Genomic DNA, 17635 nt, shown 5'->3' on the forward strand with positions numbered 1-17635 from the left:
TAAGTAAATTTTAGCTTATGAAGCCATAGTGACATAATTAAGTATCTATATATAAAGGAACAGGAAGAGATTTTGGGGGCGTTTGCTTCCATAGGAGGTGAGGTTGATATAGGAATATTTGATCAGCATAGCCACATAGTCTGCTAAAACAATGTTGGGCTGTACAAAATGATTTTTGCCTGTTTCTAGTTTCTATAGGATAGGTCATCTTCTCACTTCTTGCATTAATTGGCAAGCTTGTTGGCAGCCTCAGAAAAGAACCAAATAGTGCTTAGGCATAGAGCTTGAAATGTTATCTGATTTCTGTACTGAGCCCTCAAGCACAGGACCTGCAGAAGAAATTTATGTGGCTGCTGTCTTTTCTCTCTTTCAGGGATAAACCTAACTTCAGCTGCATCCTGGTATTTATAATAAAATGGTTAAAGAAGCAGTATATCAGCAGCCAGCTGTTAGCTTCCCGCTGAGAAGGCTGAGGCCTTTAGGAAAAATCAGGCATGGCATTAACTCGGGAAGTCTCTAAAATCTTTACAATGAAGGAAGAGAATAAAAGGCAGCAAATACTGAAAAGAGTATTTTCATAAAGATATTTTCCAGCCTGCAGACCAAGTATAATTGAAGATAAATTTAGCTTTTTTTTTTTTTTTTTCATTTTGCTATTCATTCATGTTTCCACAATTGAATAGCATATGTAAAAAAAAAAAAAAAAAAATCAGATTATGGCTGGTCTGTGAACTATGTGGTTTAGGCAATCACTGCTCCTTTTCTGTTTTGTAATATTTGACAGGTCTGCCAAGGATACAAGGATTATTTTTTTTTTACTACCTACATCGATTTTTTAAATCAACAGTTAATTAGTAATGTGTGTAATAAACAGTGATAGGTAGTTAGCAGGCTGTAATAATTATTTTCAGTAGATTTAAAAATTTTTATCTCCCTCTGCTTTTCTCCCTCTTTCCCCCCCACCCCGTTCCCCCAGTAAAGCTCTTATAGTCTGTGTTTTAAATTACAGCTTGGATAAAAAATTTAAACTTCACATTGGCTCTTATTCACATAAGGAACAAGGAAAAGACTTGAAAAAGAAAAGAAAAGAAAAGAAAAGAAAAGAAAAGAAAAGAAAAGAAAAGAAAAGAAAAGAAAAGAAAAGAAAAGAAAAGAAAAGAAAAGAAAAGATTATAGCTATGTGGTCTCCTGAGGAAGGTAAAAGAATAATCCAGACTGAAACACCCATCTTCGTTACTCTTGCCCAGATATCATTTTCCCCTCAACACCACTGCTAGTGAGAATGAATTCTTCACTCCCTAAACCAAACTTGTGTCATGGAGGACAGGAGATAACATCACATTTCTGTATCACAGGAAAAATCACAATTCTGCAACCTCCAGCTTGTACAAGTCTCCTTTATTATGCATCTGACAGCACTGAACATGTTGAATTACTGTTCTCTTCTCCTATCCTTGGGTTTGTCCTGACAAGGCATTTAAGAATATTATGTGTGGTTGTTTTGTGGACAAAATGTCTGGAAGAGTAGCTACCAACTGCCCACTCATGATAAAAGCAAAAGCTGCCTCTAACCTATTTCTCCTACAAACCTAGGAGCCATTTCTTCCTTATCATGTTAAGCTAAAATGTGATGAAATTGATCTAAATGCAGAGTTGACAAGCATACCTCAGATAAAAGATGGGCAGTTATCAAAAATTCTAGATCTGTTTGGAAGTATTGGCTCAGCTCAGTTTTATTTTGTGGGAGAAAGGATTTCTATGCTCTTCTCTGAATGCGGATCTCAAGACTCATAGTTATATCCCCTGCTGAATCAAATTAAGCAGAAACAAAGAAAGCGTGCTCTACCTCATCAACACTCTTTATCTGAGCTTTCTCTTCAAAACCTATCACTGTCATGTCCCTTGACAGTACACCTCACACTAGCAGTATTTTATCTATTTTTTTTATATCTTTTTAAAAAAGCTGGAATCACTTAAAGGGGCATTGCCAATTTATTTATTTATTTTTTTCTCCAAATTTGTAAAATTACTCCTAAATGATGCCTAATATTGTGGAAACACAGTTAATGAAAGGAAAGAGTCTGTCTTTCATATGCATTATGTTTGACCACTTTGTGTGTGCCAGTTTCATTGTGTCTTCTAGGTGTCACTGAGGGCTACACAACAACAAAGGAGTAATGCGCTTTAAAAGAAAGAAACTCTGATTTATAAAAGTAGAGGATGCATGGCAATATTTTCATAGTGAACTCTGAAAAAAAGAGGCAGGGGTATAAATGCTACTGCAAAGAAATAAAAGCAGATACTGGCAATAAATAGAGTGGGGATTGAGGAACTTATTCTAAGAGGAAAGAATGAAGATTAGAAAAGAGTCATGAGTGTGAGGCCAGAAAGTTGGTCCCTCTCCTGGATCTGTGGTGGGAACTGTGGGGGTGGAGTATAATCCTTATGTGTTCGTGTATGTCCTTATGCATCTGAACCTCTCTGACTGCCGTGAGGAACTTGGGATTTGGGCTGTGCCTTTTGGTATAGCCTGAGCCCTTCACTCTGCAAGGGACTGTTGTGGTTTACACCAGCAGGAACCTAAGCATCACACAGCCAGTCGATCACTCTCACCACACACACAGTGAGACAGGGGACAGAATTGGGGAAAAAAAAAGAAGGGAAAAAACCTCATGGGTTAAATAAAGACATTTTAATATGACAGAAAACAAAGGGAAAATAGTAATAACAACAACAACAATAAAAGAATATACAAAGCAAGTGATGCACAATGCAATTGCTCACCACCTACTGACTGATTCCCAGCCAGATCCCAAGCAGTGGCAGCCCCATCCCCAACTCACCCACATTAACTGTTTCGCTTGATGCCATATGATATGAGACATCCTTTTGTCCAGTTGTCCTGGCTGTGTCCTCTCCCACCTTCCTGCACAGGAAGAAAACTAACTCCATCCAAGCCAAAACCAGGACAGGTACCCACTGCAGATTTACCTTCATGTCAATCAGGAGAATGGGCAGACAAGAGAAGTATTTAGCTACATCTTCCTCAACACAAGAAGTCAGTCAAGCTCTAATGCCACACTCTCGTGTCCAACTACTACAAATTTCACATCTTTCATTTCTAGGTCACGGAAGAGTAAGGATCCCTGATACTGCTGTACTTTCTCATAACTAGTTGGCTAATATTTCTAGTGTGAGTCATCATGATTATGAATTCTAAATTACTACTTTCTGTGAATATGGCATAATTTTACTTTTGAATATATGCCAGAACGTAGCTAAAATATGAAACAAAAAATATAATATAAGGAGGTGGTATTTTCAAGGCAAAGATACTGAAATCACTAGAATGTATTTTCCCTGTTACCCAGTTCCATTGTACGTTGCCATTTCAATGGTCCTGGTTTTCTCTGATGAGTCAAGGTGCTCTCAGCTTTGAAGGACAGAAGAGTAATTAGGTTAGTCAGCCTAAAGATGTTGAGAAGAAAAGGTAGAAAAATGGGCAACATCCTAAAAGATAACATTCATTGCTGATAAATCCTTGATTATGCATGCTAGATGCTACTTGTAGGCATTGTTGAGTTCTAAATGACAATATACTGAAGTGTAAACACAAGCATGACTGTTTCCCAATGAATTAAAGCCTCAAGTGACATTCAGCTGCAGCTGTTGAAGCAAAGATAAATATTAATAATGAAACAGAAATAATCCTGAAATTAATTAATTAATAATTCTACTTAAGAAATTGTTGCTGTCATATGCAATATTGTATGAAGTTTTCAAAAATGGGTAAAATGTAATAGAAGTTTCATTTTTGCACTGGGACATAAAAAAAATTGAAGCTGTTTAGTCTAGTGTAATGATTAATAAAGGAAATACATTGTAAGAATTGAAAATAATGAACAGTACAGAAAAGCATTTTGTAGTGGGGAAATGAATTTTTTCTTCATTTTAATAAAACCAAGCAAAAATGAAATTAAACATACTAGAAATTATAATTTCTGATGTAGGAATGCGTGCTACTATGAGGAATTAAGTAAATGGCTATGGAAAGGAGCTGTGGCTTGAATTCTTTGGATTCAGGTTACTGTCATCTGGACATCACGACATGTTGTTTTGGCACTAGCATTTCATATTACACTTGGTAATTTCTTGAAGGATGCTGAGGTCTAGCTAGTTTCCAAATTTGCAGATAAAGCTAAGAGAGGAGTAAGTGTCGCCAGCTGGGTGGAGGCACAAGCTCTGAGGCAGTCACTATGAATTCTGACACAAGGGTGGTCAATACTGAAATAGGCAACAGTGAGTCAAAGAGTAGATAGAAAGAGAGGTGGATCATCAAGGAAGAAAGCAAATAGCACAGCCACATTTTCTGTACAAAATACAGTGAATGCCATGTTGTTTTCATCTGTATGTGAGGAAGCCATTATGGTACATGAACATACCTACTTTTTTGTAATGTCTTTAGTCCAGTCAGCAGGATCAAGACGAGAATCATTTCTGCCTTCCATCAATTACGAGTGCTCAAAAATTACTCCATAGCAACAAAATATTGAATGAATTTCCCTTCCCTGTCTATTTCTGTATAGTTTTCATACAGAATATAATTTAAATGTGTTGGTATTTGTCAAGGAAGGAAGAGAAGATTAATTACAACATTAAGTACCTGCTCCTTAATTTTCCCTTTTCCATTGCACAACCCACCTTGTACCTTCCCTCTTTTTTCAATCCATTATGTTTCTGAGCTAGAGCTGCCCCTTAATCTCTTCTGTTTTTCATCTTATCTAGCCTTTTTTATGTACTGTGGTAACTTCACCTCAGTTGTACATCCCCAAATCAAAGCAGTTTAGTGTGCCAACAAAGCGAAGACATGACATAAGGGGGAAAGGCTGTGGATGTGGTCTACCTTGACTTCAGCAAGGCTTTTGACACCGTTTCCCACAGCATTCTCCTCAAGAAACTGGCTGCTCTTGGCTTGGACTGGCGCATGCTTCGTTGGGTTAGAAACTGGCTGGATAGCCGGGCCCAAAGAGTTGTGGTAAATGGAGTCAAATCCAGTTGGAGGCCGGTCACTAGTGGCGTTCCCCAGGGCTCGGTGCTGAGGCCGGTTCTCTTCAATATCTTCATTGATGATCTGGATGAGGGCATTGAGTGCACCCTCAGTAAGTTTGCAGATGACACCAAGTTAGGTACGTGTGTCGATCTGCTCGAGGGTAGGAAGGCTCTGCAGGAGGATCTGGATAGGCTGCACCGATGGGCTGGGGTCAACTGCATGAAGTTCAACAAGGCCAAGTGCCGGGTCCTGCACCTGGGGCACAATAACCCCAAGCAGAGCTACAGGCCGGGAGATGAGGAGTTAGAAAGCTGCCTGGCAGAGAAGGACCTGGGAGTGATGGTTGATAGTCGGCTGAATATGAGCCAGCAGTGTGCTCAGGCGGCCAAGAAGGCCAACAGCATCCTGGCCTGTATAAGAAACAGTGTGGCCAGCAGGGCTAGGGAGGTGATCGTCCCCCTGTACTCGGCTCTGGTGAGGCCGCACCTCGAGTACTGTGTTCAGTTTTGGGCCCCTCGCTACAAGAAGGACATGGAGGTGCTTGAGCGGGTCCAAAGAAGGGTGACGAAGCTCGTGAGGGGCCTGGAGAACAAGTCCTACGAGGAGCGGCTGAGGGAGCTGGGCTTGTTCAGCCTGGAGAAGAGGAGGCTCAGGGGCGACCTTATCGCTCTCTACAGATACCTTAAAGGAGGCTGTAGAGAGGTGGGGGTTGGCCTGTTCTCCCACGTGCCTGGTGACAGGACGAGGGGGAATGGGCTTAAGTTGCGCCAGGGGAGTTTTAGGTCAGATGTTAGGAAGAGCTTCTTTACTGAAAGGGTTGTGAGGCATTGGAACAGGCTGCCCAGGGAGGTGGTGGAGTCACCATCCCTGGAAGTCTTCAAAAGACGTTTAGATGTAGAGGTTAGGGATATGGTTTAGTGGGGACTGTTAGTGTTAGGTCAGAGGTTGGACTCGATGATCTTGAGGTCTCTTCCAACCTAGAAATTCTGTGATTCTGTGATTCTGTGATAGATGGCGAATAAATCTTTAGAGATTATATACCAATAATTCTAGAAGAAGAGAGCTCAGAGGAAATTGTCTTGCTGGCCTCCGATTGGGTAGTCATGGTTATTATGATCATAATAAGGTTACAGTAAATAAAGTCATATTGCTTTTATTCAGAATTCATGAAGGCCTATACATTAGCAGAGAACATACGTCAACCATAGTTTGTTTGGAGAGCTATATTTTTTTACACCAGCCAATAAAGTTGGAAAAATAGACAAGAATTTTTGCACAGATTTTTTTTCCTTTTCAAGTCAGAAAACAGAAACAACAAAACTCACAGGTCTCATGAAAAATTGCTCTGATTTTCATTTAATTATGTTCATTGTTCTGAATTAAAAAAAAAAAAAGAGTTAGGAGTTAAACTCTTAAGACTGAGTGTTTTGTTAACACAGTAGTGAGGATGGAAGTTCAATAGCTCCTGTAAGAATAGAGAAAAATAAGTAATTATCATCTATAGAATAATGAGATATGTGTGTCCCTTTGGCACAAGGAAATTCTAAAATCTTGATCTACGTCTATGAATTTTTGGTTCTAAAAATTACGAACCTCAGTTCTTAGCCTTGCCTTTTAATGATATTCTAAAAGTCTTCTTTGAGGTCAAACTTGTAATAGTAGTTTTGTGACTGTTTTACCATTGGCAATGAAGCTCCTCTAACAGCTGTATCAGTATGCCTTGCATGCAGTCTTTTTGAACCTTCCAGTTAAGTGGAAGTTATGAATCTAATAAGCAATACGCACTTTGAATCCTGTGCTGGATATTTTGATAGATGAATTTCACTGCACATTCAAAGGGATGTAGACAGGGCAAAATGTAAGCAAATGAATATATATTAAGAAAGGCTAAGAAGAGACAGACTGCTGCTAGAGAATGGTGGCAAAGGAAAGAGAACCCTACCTTCTGCTGTCTCACATCAGAGAAGAATAAAATAGACAGAAGAAGGTACGTTAGACCTGAGGGAAAAGATAGAGTCAAACTCCTGGTCTACAAATGACCCTGAGGGTGATGGATGCATTAAGGAAAGTCCAAGGCAGAAGAGCCTGAGAAAGGGAAGATAGGTTTCAGTTTTGCAAGGTAACATTGAAGCAGCTAGGGAAGATTCCTCTTGTTAAATATAATCCAGATAACGTTCATTATTGCTTTGTCTTTTCACATATCTTTCAAATATTACAAATTTTCAGTAATCTTAATAATAATCCCAATTTCTACGTAAATTGCGAAACAGTAGGTACTCTGCTCTTTTGGCCATGATGAATCACTGAGAACCATTAGTTACAGTATTACCTAATGTTAACGATACAATTAAGGTCAACTTGGGGCTTGGTAATTTGAAGAGCTACACTTTACACTTCAGGAAAGAAATTCTCACTGGCATTCATTAAACACCAAACAGCAGAGGAGTGTGAAACAGCATGTGACAAGGAAAATGCATGACATCATTACATGAAGCCAATGAAAAAACAGAGCAACTTCGTTACTTTTATGACTAGGCAGTTCATCAAAGTTTGCTGAAAAGTTGTTTATTTGAAAGTGTGTGCATGCAGCCTACACATACTAATGGAAATGTACAACAGAAAATAATTCTTCCTTCCTTAGTAGCCTCTAAGATTACATTGAAAGTCTGTATTAAGCACTCTATACCTCTCACTCATGTTTTTGTAGATCATTACTTGTTTACTTGCTTTTTTAATCTTTCATTCCAAGGTCACAGAGTGAGTACCTTTTCATATAAGCAGTACAAGAAGGTAATAACCTAGTGGGGTTTGAATTTAAGTGGGCAACAAAATAGACAAGCATTTAGTGGGCTTAATTTGTAGTAGCAAACTAGGCTTTAAGCTTTCTGGGCACACAGTACCCTTGCACAGAGGTAAGCAGGTCCTTCCTGTCTGTTTTCAGTCCTCATCAGAAGTAAGAATTGATATAGCTTCTTTGAGTTTCCCTCCAAATATTATTTCTGAGGGAACTTTGTGCTCTTGAGGACAGAAATAGAGAAAAACATTGGCTACTTAGAGAGAATGTTCCAGTGGGCTATGAAAACCCACTTGAATTGGACATAATGTGGGATTTAAATGATGGGAAAAGTGGGCCTTTATTAATACTCCTAAGCAAAAGTACCCTGGATGTCACAGAGTTTGGGGAAACCCAATTGCTGTACTGGTTTGATGAGTACAATCCTGTTACCTGCTGTTCTTATTGCCTGTGATTGTCAACAAGCAATTTTTAGCTTGCCATTGAGGATGATACTGAATTCAGAGTAAAAAAATAAGAGAGAGAACAGCATTAGACTAATCAAAATAATGTCCTCATTATGATGAGCTTAATAAGCCAGAAATTCATATTAATTAATTAGCTTTAAATCAGATTCTAAAAAAAGGATCTGGGTTTTAAGTGGGACCTCAGCTTAACTAATTAGTTAATATTTGTAAAGTGTGGTGAATATGTGGAAGGAGGGGGAGTTTGTTCTGTAGTGCAGGATCTGCACTTAGTCTGGGGAGTTTGGTCTCACAGCTAAGGCTCTCTTTGGAGTTTACATTTACAACTAAGAGAGAAAGTAACAGCTATTGACAGAACTTTGTGGCTCTCAGTTATCTATACTACTGACTTAATGTGAGTGGGAGCAAGTCCATTTTGTTCCTATAAAAAACAGGGAAAGTCAAAAAAACCTACTTTGGTAGGGCAGTAAGACTCAGTTGATGTGTGTGGTGCTCCGGAAAGGACATAGAAAGACATTAAGTGCAAACTGAATTTCCAAATCAATGACAATGAAACGCAGTCCTAAGGACTGTGCTGGTAAGAGGAGAGAGAGTGACAGGTTCTCAATGACTTTCACAGGGACATGTCAATGGCACATGTGAATTTAGTTATCACAGAATCACAGAATCTCTAGGTTGGAAGAGACCTCAAGATCATCAAGTCCAACCTCTGACCTAACACTAACAGTCCCCACTAAACCATATCCCTAAGCTCTACATCTAAACGTCTTTTAAAGACCTCCAGGGATGGTGACTCCACCACTTCCCTGGGCAGCCCGTTCCAATGTCTAACAACCCTTTCGGTAAAGAAGTTCTTCCTAACATCCAACCTAAAACTCCCCTGGCGCAACTTAAGCCCATTCCCCCTCGTCCTGCCACCAGGCACGTGGGAGAACAGACCAACCTCCACCTCGCTACAGCCTCCCTTGAGGTATCTGTAGAGAGCGATAAGGTCACCCCTGAGCCTCCTTTTCTCCAGGCTGAACAAGCCCAGCTCCCTCAGCCACTCCTCGTAAGACTTGTTCTCCAGGCCCCTCACCAGCTTCGTAGCCCTTCTCTGGACTCGCTTGAGCACCTCCATGTCCTTCTTGTAGCGAGGGGCCCAAAACTGAACACAGTACTCGAGGTGCGGCCTCACCAGAGCCGAGTACAGGGGGACGATCACCTCCCTGGCCCTGCTGGCCACACTGTTTCTTATACAGGCCAGGATGCTGTTGGCCTTCTTGGCCGCCTGAGCACACTGCTGGCTCATATTCAGCCGACTATCAACCATCACTCCCAGGTCCTTTTCTGCCAGGCAGCTTTCTAACTCCTCATCTCCCGGCCTGTAGCTCTGCTTGGGGTTATTGTGCCCCAGGTGCAGGACCCGGCACTTGGCCTTGTTGAACTTCATGCAGTTGACCCCAGCCCATCGGTGCAGCCTCTCCAGATCCTCCTGCAGAGCCTTCCTACCCTCGAGCAAATTGACACTCGCACCTAACTTGGTGTCATCTGCAAACTTACTGAGGGTGCACTCAATGCCCTCGTCCAGATCATTGATGAAGATGTTAAAGAGGACCGGCCCCAGCACCGAGCCCTGGGGGACGCCACTAGTGACTGGCCTCCAACTGGATTTGACTCCATTTACCACAACTCTCTGGGCCCGGCTATCCAGCCAGTTTCTAACCCAACGAAGCGTGCGCCAGTCCAAGCCAAGAGCAGCCAGTTTCTTGAGGAGAATGCTGTGGGAGACGGTGTCAAAAGCCTTGCTGAAGTCAAGGTAGACCACATCCACAGCCTTTCCCTCATCCACCCAGCGCGACACTTTGTCATAGAAGGAGATCAGGTTCGTCAAGCAGGACCTGCCTTCCATAAACCCATGCTGACTGGGCCTTATCGCCTGCTTGCCCTTCAAGTGCCGCATGATGACTCCCAAGAGGATCTGCTCCATGAGCTTCCCTGGTACTGAGGTCAAACTGACAGGCCTGTAGTTCCCCGGGTCAGCCCTCCGGCCCTTCTTGTAGATGGGCGTCACATTCGCTAGCCGCCAGTCAGCTGGGACCTCCCCCGATAGCCAGGACTGCTGATAAATGATGGATAGTGGCTTGGCCAGCACCTCTGCCAGTTCTCTCAGTACCCTTGGGTGGATCCCATCCGGCCCCATCGACTTGTGCACATCCAAGTGCCGTAGCACATCCAATGGCTAAACTACTAGAATACTGTCTGGCATCCAGTTTTTATTAAACTGGACAGTCCTATAATATTCTATGGATCTTAGAGTGAGGCTATGACCTAATAACAGGAGAGAGGAAGCCTGTGGGCACTGGAGTGAAGCAGCAACATCCAGACTAGGAAGCCTTTAAGGTATTCAGCTGTAGGTGTAAGTGGACATTTTCTGCCTTTAAGTGGAAATTGGGCTATGCATGCATGTTTGAGTATGAAGATAACATAGCCTACTTTAAAAACAAAATTGTTGATTAAAAGGAGGAAATATGTACCTTGAGTATTAGGTGTAGCTCTGTGGTACCACAGCAGTGATGGAGAAGATGCTATCATGATGTGTTAGATAATGTTTATAAAATACTGTGAGAGATGCGTGCCTAGTTCACTCCACAGGGGATAGAATGAATGCATCTGTACAATGGAATGAAAGGAGACACGGAAAGATCCCTGTCCATAAAGCCAAACTGTTTGGATGGTCCCATGTCTGCATTACTTTAGGCTGGTTCTTTCTGAAGCAGAACAACTATACAGTACTTGTCCCTGGGTGTCCTATGTGTTATTCCTGTGGCCCTAGAATACAATTACTTGTACATTCCAAGTGTTTGAAATTACATGAGGGATATTCTGCATTCCATCAGATTGTTGGTTTTATCATCTGGTACAAATGTTCTTTGTGATGTTCCCTGAAGTGCTCTGGTTGCTCAAGATGGAGTGGTGCTGGAGAACTGTATAGAGAGAACTAAAACTGATACAGTCTTATGCTCTCTCTTCTTCAGTGTGATCCCTGCTATCAATTATCCCCAAAGCAAGTGGGAATGCTTTGGAGAAAACTAGTCTGAACAGTCAAGACAAAAAAAAAAAAAAAAAAGAACAGCTAAACATTATACGCTGTCATGGCTCAAGCACTCAGGTTTGATCCTTTTCGTTTTAGCATTGCAGACATCCTTGAGGTTTCTCTGCTAAGCAATTTTACAGACTAACTCTTTGAAAAACAAAAGGTCAGGAACGCTGTTGGTGAAATCTATTATAGCAAGGCTTTGCAAAGAGGACCGTCAGGGGGCTATATTAGAAAGAAGAAAGAAGAATGTTTGGAATACAGGAAGGAGAGCATTACTTCTTTTGAAAGAGCATAAATAGAAGGCAGGATGTAGAGAGCTGGAGAGAGAGACAAAGGCAAATAGAGGACAAGGCCAAGCAGATTGTATAAGAGAGAAGTATGTGCTAATAAGAGCACCGGAGGAGGAAAAACAGACAGAATTAATCAAGCTGGGAGCAAAGCAGAAGCTAGCTATAAAAGGTCACAGCAAGGCATGCTCACAGGACTGTATGAGGTTTTAAAAAGAGACAGGTGAGCCTCCCTGCAAAAGAGAGTTGTAGACAGGCTAGAGGAAGGTAAGAAATGAGTTTGCAGGAGCGTGGGGATAGACTGAAAATGCCAGAGTGGTATTATAGGAGCAGTAAGTTAGGAGGAGTTCTCATCTTAGTTTTTTAATAATAATACAAAAAGGAATATTGGGCTTCAAGTGCAAATGTTGCTAGTTAGCTATAACTGGCTCTTGGCCTCATATGGTCAGTACTAATGAGACCTCTAAAGTACTGAAGTACATGTACTCTGATGGCATTCTTCTTCTCTTATTGGCTTTACTTTGTCAATTCAAGCTGTAACTGGTGTATGAGCTTAGGCATAGCTCTCCTTTCATGCTGACAGCACCCCAAAATGAGTTTCCTCTCAGTATGACAGCAGGAGTCTAAAACCTGGAAGCTGTGGTCACCAAAAAAGCAGAGGTAGATGTGTTGTCTTTAATCATAAGCATGAAACATTCAGAGGACACAAAGCAAACCTCAGTGTTGTAATTAGAGAACTCTTTGCATTAAGCTTTGTAAGTGCAGACATTCTTTGGTTTAGCTTTGGTTCATAGTTATTAAATGGATTTCACAGGTTCCATGGTGTATTTCTCAATGCCCAGATCCTACTGTGCTCATTAAATCAGTCTACTAGACCATTTAGTCCTCATGTCAATCTAATTTTCTTGTGTATCTTGTAGTTATATATTCTAAGACTGAAGGAAGATCTCAGTCTACAACATATGCTGAGCCACAGCTTAGGATAAAATAATTAATGCAGTGAATGCTAGAGTGCAATATATGCACTAAATTAAAGCTGGAAAGATGCCAAAGAGTTAATGGTCTATGTTCTGTTTTCAAATCACTTTTGCAGGAACACGAATCCCTTGACACTGGTAGAGTTCACTATTATATGAGACAGCAAGGCCAGTCCATACATATCTTCATGTTGGTGTCGACTTCTCTACCTTTTGTCTGTGATTTTTTAGTTTGAAGTTATTCTGAAGGGACATCTCAATCTGTTTACAGGATAAACAAATACCACATGGAATTAAACTTTGATTTTTTAAAATTTCTTTAAATCTGTTTCTTGCTCTTCAAATCAGAAGTCCAGAGTTTGTAATGCACAGATTGTGTCCACAAATAAATCCTTCCACTGAACATATTTACAGTATCAAGATAGAACTCAGGAAGGAATCTGCTAGATACACCAGAAGTAATTAGTGGAAATTAGCTAAAATATTAGTGAAAATTCTGTTGACTGAAATCAAAACCATTCAGTACTTTGTTTAAATTTGCTGTTGACGAAGAATTTATTTAATTCCCTTTGCCATTTCATTTCATGCGTGCCAGAATCCTGAATATTTAGAATTTCTTGGGACTTCTGCATATAACTGATGATATCAGCTAATTTAAAACCTCTTTGAGATGTATAATCTTTCTGAAATTATAATTCTGTTTGACTTTAATTACATACACATGGCACCCCAATGAACCATTGTGAAAATATGTAACCTTTTGTATGATTTTTAAGCCCAGAAGAAACAGTTATGTCGTTACATTTTGGTAAGCTTTTTAATGCAAAAACATAGCTTAATCATTGCCTTTTCACATACCGAAGTAAAATTTACTGTGCTGCTGAGCAGTATTTAGTGAGGATGGTAAAAGACAACTTTCTAGAGTTGTCATAGAAACTCTTTTATGAAACTTTAATATAATTTTGCAACTTTAATTTATTTTTGCTTTGAAAAGTAAGTATTTATGTAACTGTACACCACCTGGAAGCTTCAAAGCTTGCTTTTATGTGAAGCAGCACGTAAGAGAGCAAAAGCTCTTCTTTCTGAGTGTATGTTTTATTTGTTCACTCCTGTTTCATGTCTCTGTTAATCTAAGGTCAAAGTTCTTACTGACCAAATGTGTTTGTTTCTTTTTGATCATAAAAAAGCATAGTAACTGCCATAAATAAAAATAAAATAAAATTGAACTTTATCTTAGAGATATGCCAGTTACAAGATTTGAGCACCTGTCATGTCATTAGCATCAGCAATTTTCAGATTCTTTCCTTTTCAGGTTACTTTGAGGAAGGATAAAAGCCCCTGCTTGCCACTCTGTGAAGCATGATGGTCCTCTATATCTGATCAATATCTTGTTACAAGACTTCTGACAGGACTGCATTGAATTGCCACAAAATCATAATAGCTCACCATAGCTTTTTAAAATCTTCTTTGTCTTGTAAGATTTTTTTAATATCAAGAAGCCCATTCTGCTCTTTTTGTGCATGCAGGTATCTCCAATAAGACTAAAGAAAATTACTAGGTAAATTGAGAAGGATTTATGTTTTTAATACAACTTGAAAAGCAAGTGTTTCAAATTATATGTATTTTGAAAACAGGATTATTTTTTTTTAATTTTTATTTATTTATTTATTTATTTATTCTGGATGCCTAACATAACTCTAGATGCTTGTTTTCCTGTAACTGAATAGTTCCAATGTAGTAACAGTAAATCCAGAAGTCTCTTCTGCATTGTAAGAGTCATCTGAAGGGCAACTACAAAAATCCTAAACAATTTAACTACTTGTGTCTAGAAAAAGCTGTAGTAGGGAAAGCCTGTAGTTGTCTGGCTAATTAAATCTTGAGATAATAATAAGTCCTGAGAATGGACTTCTTTCTTTTTTTTTTTTTTATTTTCTTATTTCTTTTTCTCATTTAGTGTTACATAACACCGTGTACTATTTGGATAAATTAAATCTCTGTCTGAAAGCACTCATGGTACCTTTAACTGTGATACAGATTACTGGTTTTGTACTGCTACCTAACCTAGCATGTCATACTCCCATAGATGATAAATTGCTTTTCCACAGTGCCTTAAGATGTTTGCTTTCAAGAGGTAGGCTTGCTAATAACATATTTATAGCCTCAGATTATATCTAGTTTGTGGCACGTAGTCTTCTGTAAACACTATCCAGCCTTTCTGTCTGAGGAAAGGTGCCATGTTCATCATATGCAAGGCTCAGATTGCCTTTTCTAATTCCTGATCCACTGCTGGTCATCAGTAGTACATTCAGGCTGTTAGTGATAATACTAGTGGTCTGATACTTGTTTAATGCCCAAGACATTTCTCATAAACAGGCCAAAATCAGGTCTCCCAGGTATTAGATAGATCAATAAAACTAACTGATATGATCACTAAATCTTTTACATGTTTATGGAAACCTGATTATCTCCAAGTTAAAACTCAGCAAGTAATTGGCCTCGGCTTTAGAAATATTTTTTCACATTCTTCCATTTATCTCCCTTAGTACTTGGCTCTGAGAATTAAATTTAGATTAGACATTCATTGTTCATAAATGATAAGAAGTTCCTCCTAGTTAGGTCAGACTTTCCTTTCTTCTTCCCTTTTTTTTGGATATATATAGCCTAATATTCTAGATCCATAGGGAATTGCTTTCTCAGTTATCGAGCAGGCAGTTTTGGATTCTACTAAAGCACTATTTTGCTTTACAAAGCAAGTTATAATTAGTACAGTTTCTGTCCAGAGGGTTAGTTAGATGTAGAGTTGCCATATGGTATTCTGTGAATGACTGCATGTATTGTATGTACAACTGGAGCATGATTAGACTTTAATAGCTGCTTGTATTCATTAAATGTAGTAGCAGAAATGTAATAAAAACAGAAATAGTTTACTCCCTATTATGAGAAGTGCACAGCTCAATGATAACAAACTCATATGGTCACTGATTTTTATGTTAACTATTCTGATAAGTTAAAATTATTTTGTTCATTGCTTTCTGACACCTGGGGTCAGCAGGAATTCTCACATAAAACTACTTTCTGAATCTTGTCCAAAATGGTCAAAATGCCACTTTCAACACATAGTATATACCAGGCTTTTCTGAGAGTCATAGACTTGCTTACACTTTCCTAGAAGGAACAGTTTAGATTATATAATACTTTTATACTGATAATGTACCATCTGAATTAATTCAAGATTGTTCATAGCAAAAAAAAAAAAAAAAAATCTGATCAGATGCTGTGGTTTATTCTAGTTCCATCCTTCTTTTATTCTAAAGCAAGAGTCTTCCCTGCTTTCAGAGATAAAAGTTGCATACATATTCTCATCTGACGCTCCTTAGTTCTATTAGAAAGTTGTTTCATGAACTATGTTTTTCACAGCACAGATGCTTTGAAATAGCGTTGTCTGGCACGGTATAAAATTTCTGCTCTCCTTGTTCACTGATGATGTAAAATTTCTAGGATTTCATTAATGTGGATGAATTATAGTCAATTTAGGGCCCCCAAGCTTACCATCTATTTCGCATATATTTGTAAACAGATACTGCAAATAGTGCTTTTATTATGTATGCCCATGTCTTTGCATGTGTAATTAGAAAAAGTTTAATAAAAAACAAAAAACCCACACCACCAACAAAAAAACTATACATGCTACTTATTTTAGCATATAATGATGCAGATTTCAACAATACTGTGTCTGTTCCCAGAAGACATATCATTCATTTTTAAATTCATTGTGCTCCTTGTCATTCTGAATGCATTATTCTCTAGTGCAATAAATTCCCCTCTCTAGAGTTGCCCTCTCTGGAAGTATGGGAAGACCCAATGAGGCATCAAAGAATTATCTGAAGGTTAGTACGAGAGACTCTAAGATGGGTCTGTCTTTAGCAACATATGAAGGAGAAGAAAAGAAAGACCTAGGAATTTCAGCTGCTTTCATTTACAGAGTGGAGTGCTTTTAAAAAACTGAGAAATGCTTATGTGAAATACATCACCACAGTTTCCAAGCTATGCCAAGAGGTTTCAAATGAAAATAATTTACTGACAATTTTGGGGTATACATTTATAGAAACGATAAAAGCCAAAGCATTGAAACAAGTAATACATTGAATAAATATCAAATTGCCTCAAATGTGTTCACAACACAGTATTTGTATATTTATATACCTAACTATGGAAATACAGCTTCATAATAGGATAGGATATAATAAAATCTCAGCAGCATAATTGTTCTACTAGAGGATGTGAAAGCAAGGAAAATAAAAGACTATTTGCTCAGATTAATTTTGCTGCGTGGTAGTGTTTGATTTATGCAGACATGTTGTTTTGGGTTAGCTGAGGGCTTGTTTCTGGATGATGACATTATGTTTTGAAAGACCTCTTTAAGGACTGGGCAGCACAAGCAACATCCTTGGTGCAGATGGCAAATATCTGAAACTGGTATCAGTGGTTTTGAAAATACACCTATTAAATATTTTGTTTTTGCTGAGTGGTACTGAAAAATCTAGAAATTGAATGTCTCAATCCCATCTTTGCCTTTTCAAGTTACATTTATGTTTAAGAATTAATCATTGATTTACACTGAAATATCACAGCTTTGAGCTTAGCATTTTTCCACTTTTTTCATTAGCTTTTTCCTGGTCCTTCCCCTTATCTTCCATACATAGAGTTATGATCTACTTTGAAGAGAACGAGGTATTTCCAGCTAAGGGTGGTTTTATTTTCCCTATATCTTCTAAATTCTTTGAAAAACTCACAGGATAAAGATTGTTCTGAATTATCTAGATGGACTAGATGAATTTTCTAATTGGACTAGATGATCTTCCAAGTGAACTATTCTGTTCCGTTCTGTTTCATTCCATTCCATTCCGTTCCGTTCCATTCTGTTCTGTTCTGTTCAGTTCCATTCCATTCCATTCCATTCCATTCCATTCCATTCCATTCCATT

The sequence above is a fragment of the Oxyura jamaicensis genome, chromosome 3 (genome assembly GCF_011077185.1).
Source record: "Oxyura jamaicensis isolate SHBP4307 breed ruddy duck chromosome 3, BPBGC_Ojam_1.0, whole genome shotgun sequence".
In the NCBI taxonomy this organism is placed as follows: domain Eukaryota; kingdom Metazoa; phylum Chordata; class Aves; order Anseriformes; family Anatidae; genus Oxyura; species Oxyura jamaicensis.